The sequence below is a fragment of the Cygnus olor genome, chromosome 3 (genome assembly GCF_009769625.2).
Source record: "Cygnus olor isolate bCygOlo1 chromosome 3, bCygOlo1.pri.v2, whole genome shotgun sequence".
NCBI lineage: Eukaryota > Metazoa > Chordata > Aves > Anseriformes > Anatidae > Cygnus > Cygnus olor.
In genome coordinates this window covers 54,646,618-54,655,458 of record NC_049171.1, presented here as the reverse complement: position 1 = coordinate 54,655,458, position 8,841 = coordinate 54,646,618, and the positions used below count along the sequence as shown (strand labels likewise).

The window sequence follows — 8,841 nt, the reverse complement described above, 5'->3', positions numbered from 1 at the left end:
CAGTCTTCCCTGATGGAGAACAGTCAGTACTCCTCCTGCATGGGGTAAGTGATGGCCCTCAGCTTCAAGGGACTCAATAATACAGAATCACAGAATGGCTGATATTGGAAGGGACCTCCAGAGATCATCTAGTCCACCCCCCCTGCTCAAGCAGGGTCACTTAGAGCATGTTACACAGGATCACATCCAGGCGGGTTTTGAATATCTCCGAAGAAGGGGACTCCACAACCTCTCTGGGCAGCCTGTTCCAGTGCTCTGTCACCCAAACCGTAAAGAAATTCTTCCTCATATGGTGATGGAACCTCCTGTGGTTCCATTTATACCCATTACCCCTTGTCCTATCACTGGCTACTACTGAGAAGAGTTTGGCCTCATCCTCTTTACATGGTATTTGTAATGATTGATGAGATCCCCTCTCAATCTCCTCTTTTCTAGGCTAAATAGGCCCAGCTCGCTTGGTAACCTAACAGAAGACAAATAAAAAATAATTTTTAATTATAATATCTAATAGGATAATTAGCTTTGTAAATAGGCAAAACTCAAAGTGATTAGGAAAGATGTAACAGAAATACGAATGCTTATATCTAACTGTTCCAATACTTATTCTGCAAGCTTCCAGGCTTGTTTTTAATTCACTCTGTGACTTTCTGAGTCTCAGTAAACTCTTACCAGTCCCCTCTGGTTTGGTCTGGCCAGAGAACAGAACAAGGAACATCCAACCAGACCCTACAGCAGATGAAAAAAACAAAACCAACTCTGGGCACCAGAGGGGCCTGGGCAGAGTTTGCTGTGACTAAGAAAGTCACAGAGTGAACTAAAACCGTCTGTTCCCTGCTCTCACTGCAGTCCCACTGCCTCCCTCCATGAACAGCCGGCTCCTGCTCCCTGCTGTGATTCTTTCCCACTATTTCCCTTCCTCCAGCACATCCGCCTTTGGATGTTTTTCTTCTCCCCTTCTCCTTGCTTCCCTTCCCAAGCAGACCAAGTAACGCCACTTAAAGAGTAATCTCTGTTTCCCTCTGGGTCCACCTTGTCTCTTCCTGAAGAAATGTAACACAAACTGAGAGTCCAGAAGAGCACCTAAGAAGGTATCATACGCTCTTGTCCTGTTCTTGAAGTCCTCCAGCAACTTTTGCATTTAGCCACTCTTTGGGTCAGGAAAACGAAACAGATCAACCTTTACTCCGATCCAGCACAGTGAGTCTTGTACACGTCCCAGATAAACCCTCATATGTACTAACCAGGACAATATCTTAAACAGGACAGAGGAGGCACGAGGCATGTCAGCTTTTTCCTAGCCAGTGCACAGGTGAATGGCTCTAACACTGCAACTATCACAGCTATCCCAGTATACTCAGTCATTTCAGTGACCCACCTATGCTGAGCTTCCCCTACAAATACTGCGAAAAATCAATCAGCATTAAACTGAGACATCAACAACAACCTGCAGTGTGCAAAAATCATCACAACAGTGAGGTTCATTTTCTTGATTATTCATTAGCTCACTGTTTATCAGCATTACCTTTAGTGTGTACCCAAGTTCAATATTGGACTCTAACAAGGCTGGAATAGTAAACACAGAATTAAGAAATATACTTATGTCAACTAATATATATTTTCCTATGCTTAAATATCTATTTTCTGTCATAACCTAATAAAAGATCTGCTGCTTCTCTGATCACATCAGAGACAGTACTGCAATAGTGTTTCTAAAAACAGACATCAGTAAAATACACCTCAGTATAATTAGAGATAAGACATTCAGTACAATATCTATTTTTGACATTGTTATATGAAACGCATTTAGTACAATATTGATTTTTGACATTGTTATATGAAACAAAAAAAAAGGGGGGAGTGGCATTCAGTGGTGTAGTGTTCTACACATTACTTTCAAAATCATTAAATGAAATTAAAATTATACAGCAAGGTTGTATTTATTAAGGAGAGAAAGAGAGATACAAGGAAAAAATAAAAACATCCCTCATCTTATGAGAACTGCAGGCTGCTTGTTGCCACTGAGGACGACGTTTGAATTAGTCTGACTATAATATTTATTTTTTCTTCTCCCATTCCAGTATTGTGTTATAGTGCTAGTGCTTTACACACCATGCGTATGTACGGTGAGCCTATGCCAAGGACTTAAGAGCAACAGATGGACTTATGTGCCTACTTCTCACAGGAGGTATTACCTAAGAAGGGGGTTATGATGGTCCGGGCCTTCAATACTAAGTAGGTAAGTGAGACAAAACCCAGCCAAATGCAAGCTGGTCTCATGCCCCCTCCCACTAACTGGGGTGGGGACTGGGGTGGTGGTGGTGGTGGGGTCTGCAACAAACTGTTCTTTTGCTGGGTAGGAAGACATGTCAGCAGCACTAGGGTAGAGAGATGCTACTGTATAAAGCCACTAGCTGCCTTCAAAACTTGTTTTATTTTAAGAACGTGGTCTTGTCCCATTCGTTTCGATGCTCCTGCTGTTACAAAAAAGTCTTATTCTCATTTTACAGAGCAAAAGGATCCAATATTCTGCCAAGTCAATGGTAGAGCCAGAAAACAAAGGCACAACTTTTGAATTGCCGTGTGATGCCTGAAAAGAGAATGCTAAAGGATTATTATTATTTTTTTTCCTGTGTAGGTAGACAGCAAATGGATGAATAAAACAAACTTTATATGCCATGAGAGTACCTTTACTGTAATATTAAGAACTTTTAAATGTGTGCATTAAAATACTAGGAGAATTTAGACAAAACCATACTTCAACGTATACAACTAGTTTCATGTACATTGCAGTGTATAGATGTATAAGTGTGTGTGTGTGTGTGTGGTAGAACATATTTTAACTGGCAGGAAGCTCATACAAAGAAAAGCTTTTGGGGTTGGCTCAAACTTGGAGTGCACTTTAACATGCTGGTGGTACTTTATGAAGAAATCTCAAATGTATCCCATGTGTTGCAAATGCTTAAGAATGGGCTCAAGATGAGCTTTTGTCTGCCTGAGCCATACGAGTATTTCAAAAATATCTTCCTTCAACAGCACCAATATTTATTTTTGTATGTCATTTTTTGCAGTTTGAATACTGGATTTGAATTTCCACATTGCTGTCAAAGAAAGAAGTGAAAAAAAAACAAAACCCTTAATAAATCTAACAGCAGAATCTGGTTTCAAGACTATTTTCCATGACTGAAACTTTTTTTTTTTTGTCAGAATCATTTTTCTTAGAACAGCTGACATATCGTTATTGTTTTCCTTGTTTTAGAATATTGGCTTTCCAAAAATGTCCAATCCATCCTTGAACTAAAAACGGAACATGTCTTCAGAAGCCTGGCTTCTTTTTTAGTAATGATAATGTTCTTTCCCCCTTTCCACCACCACTATTATATTAAGTGACTGCAAGTTTCTGGGCTGTGAATAGAAATGTACATAAAAGACTACCATAATTACCTGATTGTTCTCCAGCTGTGTAGGATCAATATGCCTAGAAATAACTTATGAGGTGAAGTCCCTTATTATTCTCAGCAGTCCAATTCCACTTGCATACTTCTACTCTGCTTTTAAAGCTATGATTTCTTTCAGCAGGATTTTCTTGTGACATCCTTTCATCATTATCTGATGTCTTCTGTCTTCTCTGTCATATTCAGGGGAAATTGTTATTGATGCCTTCAGTATCATACCCCATAATCTGTTAGTTTTTCTCAAGTCGCTTTAGAAATTGCTTTCAACTCAGACATGAATTTTCAGCCCCTTGATATCAATGGGAGTTTGAGAGTAACAAAATTTCACTCAAAGTGCAGGCATGAACTGAAAAGTTTAAATGATGTTTTTATGTTTCAATTAGTGCTTGCTCAAATAGAAATTGGAAAAAAAAAAATCCTTCCAAATAGTTACTTCTCCTGAGCAAAGAAGCATTCATATTTTTGGGGGTATTAGATTGGCTTCACTGGACAATGTTATTTAACAGTAATACTACACCTATCACAAACTCACAAATCAACAAACAGCTGTCCTCAAATATCTGGGAAAACAGCAACTACAGTACCATAGCAAGGTGTTTGGTTTCGTGGTAATACATAAATAAATAAATAAATCATACTGTGAAATAGAATTTATAGCTTACCACTTATATGGAAATCTTAATAATATCTTGAAATAAAAACCCAAACAACCTCCCCACCCCTGTCTCCCTGCAAACAAACAGTGAATAAAGTACAAAGTCTTTAGAACTCCCACTTCATTTTTCAAATTTGGTTACTCGTGAAATCACAGGGAAAACTAACTGCACACTTTTTAATATTTCAGCAGCAGATGAACGACCTTTTGTTGACAAGAAGCCCAATTTTGTACATTCTAATTTTTTGATAGCTCCATAGATGTCCCTAATTATTCTCTTTTACGTGAATTAGGGCTGAAAAAGAAACAAGAGACTGAAAGAAAAATCAGACTCATATGCAAGCTTCTGGTGCAACTTCAGGAACATGAACAGCATGTTTAAAAGGCTGTCACTGAATCTTCAAAAGATTTTGTAACTATTCAAAGACTTCTTCAGATAATCTGCAAAACAGCTCACTCCTAAAAGCAACTCAGTAGTGAAATAAAAGACAGAAGCATTCTGAACTAAAGAGATTTCATGATGATTAAGAAACTCCCATGACAAAGGATTATGAACACAGAAATAGAAAGGTCATTTGGGTGTAGAATGTGAGCTAATGGCCAAATAGCAAGGACTAAGCATCGATGGTTTTAAGTCTTCCTTTTCATTGATACTATAATTCACAGTCTTAATGTAATGCTTCCATTTCTCTTGGTAATGCTTCCATTTCTCTTGGAAAATAAGTAAAGATTTATGACAAAGAGTACAAGTGAAAAACTTGTGTGGCATCCATTTTGCCTTTTCTATTTATCTGAACTTAAGTAGGAACAGAGTCATCCATCTGGAGGTCTTCACTGCTTGTATAGGGAATATAGGTATTTACATTAGGACTGCCTCAGTAGATGTTTAAAATCTGAGCACAAAGTACTTAAGTTACAACTCATTTCATGAACTCAGCCCAAGACCTTGTGCTTGCTGATCTCTGCTGCTCTATTGTAGGTTTCCCAACAGACCTGGCAGTAATATTACAACACCTTACAGCTGTCCTTGCTCTACTGTTGCATGCCTATTTTAAAGGCATGGGGGAATATAGGCTGGCATCCCATATTGCCAATTATAAGATACAGCACCAGCACCCTTTTACGCATTCTATCCTGTAAGCCCAAAGCACGGGTCTTAGTCATTGAGTTTTCATGCTGGATCTATGCATCTCTCTTTTTACATTTCCAGGAATTTGGTTGCCCTTAAGCACTATGGGATTTAACTTGGATTCTTAATGATAGCAGTCTCTGTCACTCTGCTGTGTTCATTTTCAGACCTTCCACTTACATAAGTATTATTGTTTAATTACCCATTCCCCAGTGTAGCACAATTTCTTAAATTAGGCTGACATTTTATGTTTCTTTTACAGCTCATCTCAGCTGTTAATGAGCCCTTTGCTAAGTGTCTTCAGTACTGATCATTATAGCTCTTTAGTACTGTCATTTGAAAGCTAATACTGATAAGCAGAAAAATTACTCAGCAGGAGGAAGGTGTTATCTTTCTAACTTTTAGCTTGCAAAGGTTAGGAACCATTCAGTAAAAGGAAGAATTTCCTTTAAGTTACGAGTAGCCAATGAGAAGTGACATGCTCAGATGGGCTCTAGGCGTCATTTGGGTGCCAGGCCTGTATCATTCCATCCCTGAAACACCTGTGTAGATAGAACTCAATAGGTATCCCTAAAATGCAGGCTAGTCTAGTCCTCTCCCTAGACTAAATTCCATAAGCAGACTTTCTTTTACTTCCTAGAGACCGCCTAAGTCCCATCAAGTGAAGAGGATCACACAGAAATGGAGAGCCTAGACCTTGACAAAGGTTTGAGCCTGCACAGGTGCATGTTGAGATATGAGGAGTGAGATCACCAACCAGAATGGGACTCCTTGTTTGAAAACTGGCAGTTAGGGAGTTCATCTCATTTGCAAACTCTGTTTCTGAAATCAGGGGTTAAAAAAAAGGAGTTTCTCATTGAAGGATTTTTTTTTTTAATTATTATTTTTCTCATTTGCTTTCGTGCTTTCTTTCTTAATTTCATTCATGTAAGTACTTTTCCTTAGACACTCTGATAGCACCCAGATAGCATTAGACCTGAGGACACAAACAAAGCCCTGACTGCGTTTTCCTGGGCTAATGACAGCTTCATAAGGGTGCAGGAGTAAGAGGGAAGTGATTGGCCTGCTAAGGCTGTGAGGAACGATTCATGATCTGAAGAGAATTGGGTGTTAACCAGTGAAAGATTGTGCAAGGACATTATGCAAATGTCTCATGTTAGTGATTATAAGTATTTTTCTTCATAGTATCTTTAAATATTGCTTTAGGCAATATAATTAGGCCCAGTCCAGTGCCAATCTGACTACGCAACCTATACCTCCAAGGCTGTGACCCTGCAATACTTGAGTCCTTCTGTCAAAGTTGGTATGAATAAAATAATATGATAAAATGCCTTTTGGTATGCAATGCAACAAGAGCTTAACTTGAAAAAAGCATAATTCTGCAAGTTGCTAGTAAGCAATCTGTAAAAGACTGAAGACTCTGGTGGGATGGCTCTCCACTGATAGCCAGTAACCAAACTGTAGGATGAATGTGTAAAATTGTACATCAACCATAAGGCAAACACAGAAACATTAACACAACTGTAATTATGGAAAGTGCTGACTTGTGAGGTACTAAAACTATAAAAAGACAGTATATTCAGGAGACAAAATATATAAATGATTATATGAATAAATATGTAAATGATTATATAAATGACCAACCTCGTTGCCTTCTATGATGGCACCACCAGCTGAGTAGATGGGGGGAGAGCAGTGGATGTCATCTACCTTGACTTTAGCAAGGCTTTTGATACTGTCTCCCACAGCCTCTTGCTAGCAAAGCTGAGAAAGTGTGGGATAGACGAGTGGACAGTAAGGTGGGTTGAGAACTGGCTGACTGGCTGAGCTCAGAGGGTGGTGATTGGCGGTGCAGAGTCCAGTTGGAGACCTGTGACTATCGGTGTTCCCCAGGGGTTGGTGCTGGGTCCAGTCTTTTTCAACATCTTCTTTGATGACCTTGATGAGGGAATAGTGTCCACCCTCAGCAAGTACGCCGATGATACAAAGCTGGGAGGAGTGGCCGACACGCCAGAAGACTGTGCTGCCATTCAGCGAGACCTGGACAGGCTGGAGAGCTGGGCAGGAAGAAACCAAATGAAGTTTAACAAGAGCAAGCACAGAGTCCTGTACCTGGGAAGGAACAACCACATATATCAGTACAGGCTGGGGGATGACCTGCTGGAGAGGAGGTCTGAGGAGAAGGACCTGGGGGTCCTGGTGGATGACAGGTTGGCCATGAGCCAGCGGTGTGCCCTGGTGGCCAAGAAGGCCAATGGGATCCTGGCGTGCATTAAAAGGAGTGTGGCCAGCAGGTCAAGGGAAGTGATCCTCCCCCTCTACTCTGCCCTGGTCAGGCCTCACCTGGAGTACTGTGTCCAGTTCTGGGCTCCCCGGTACAAAAAAGACAGGGATCTCCTGGAAAGAGTTCATAGGAGTGCCAAAAAGATGATACGGGGCCTGGAGCATCTTCCCTATGAGGAAAGGCTGAGAGACCTGGGTCTGTTCAGCCTGGAGAAAAGAAGACTGAGAGGGGATCTCATCAATGTTTACAAATATCTTAAGGGTGGGAGACAAAGGGATTTGGCTAACCTCTTTTCAGTGGTTTGTGGGGACAGGACAAGGGGCACTGGCCAAAAAATGGAGCACAGGAATTTCCACACCAATATGTGAAAGAATTTCTTCATGGTGAGGGTGACAGAGCACTGGAACAGGCTGCCCAGGGAGGTTGTGAAGTCTCCTTCTCTGGAGATATTCAAGGCCTGTCTGGACGCCTACCTGGGCAACCTGCTCTAGGGAACCTGCTTTGGCAGGGGGGTTGGACTAGATGATCTCTTGAGGTCCCTTCCAACCCCTACAATTCTGTGATTCTGTGATACTCTGATATGATACAAATCAATAGCTAAGGAAAGTGACTAGACATAAAGTTGTGCTTTTTGTGAAGTAGCAGTTGAAAGAATTTACTATATGCATGCTCAAGAAATGGCCGTTTGGAATCATAGTGTTTTACAGACCATGACTAAGTCTAAATCTGTATAATCCTCACAGTAACACTAAGAATTGTTATAAAGTTAAAAAGGAGAGATAAAAAAGTCTCTCAATGTTCAAATGGCTTGTTAAGAAAAGTCACTAATAGAAAAGCTGACTGCCGTGGTACAGTACCAGAACTCTCCAGAGCAAGAATTTCTGCTACATTACCTTTGAAATAAAACAGGGTTTTAAAGTGTGAGGCCTGTTATTGTCAAGGCCTGAATGATGTTTAAATAAAACAATGCTTGGAGTAGTACATGGTGCTGTGATTTTAAGAAAACAGATTTCTTTCACTGCAGAAAGCTGAAATGTTTGTAGCAATTACGATAATAAAAGTCACAGCCTTCCAATAAATAAAATAATATCGCATAGATTTGCAGAATATTCTGGTTAAAGGCATAATGGCAGTCCTGTTTTTAAACTATTAGATGCTCCTATCTGAAAACATGTGTTTGGGAACAATAGTACTGGCTCGTCTGCCATTGATTTTAATGGTGTTAGTTATCCCCATTGAGCTGAATAGCTGGTTCTATTGATTTCAACAATCCTGGGAACATAACCAGCCATTCAAACCTTTAATGGCTCATCACAGATAA

General features: G+C 40.2%; 1 long non-coding RNA gene across 1 annotated transcript; it reads left to right on the top strand.

The window, feature by feature from the left end:
* The first annotated feature begins 906 nt into the window (after nucleotides 1–906).
* LOC121067343 lies at nucleotides 907–2,676 on the top strand. The gene is made up of 3 exons (XR_005818246.1): nucleotides 907–1,088; nucleotides 2,079–2,236; nucleotides 2,508–2,676. It is a non-coding gene; the product is annotated as an uncharacterized LOC121067343 (long non-coding RNA).
* The last annotated feature ends 6,165 nt before the right edge of the window (nucleotides 2,677–8,841 follow it).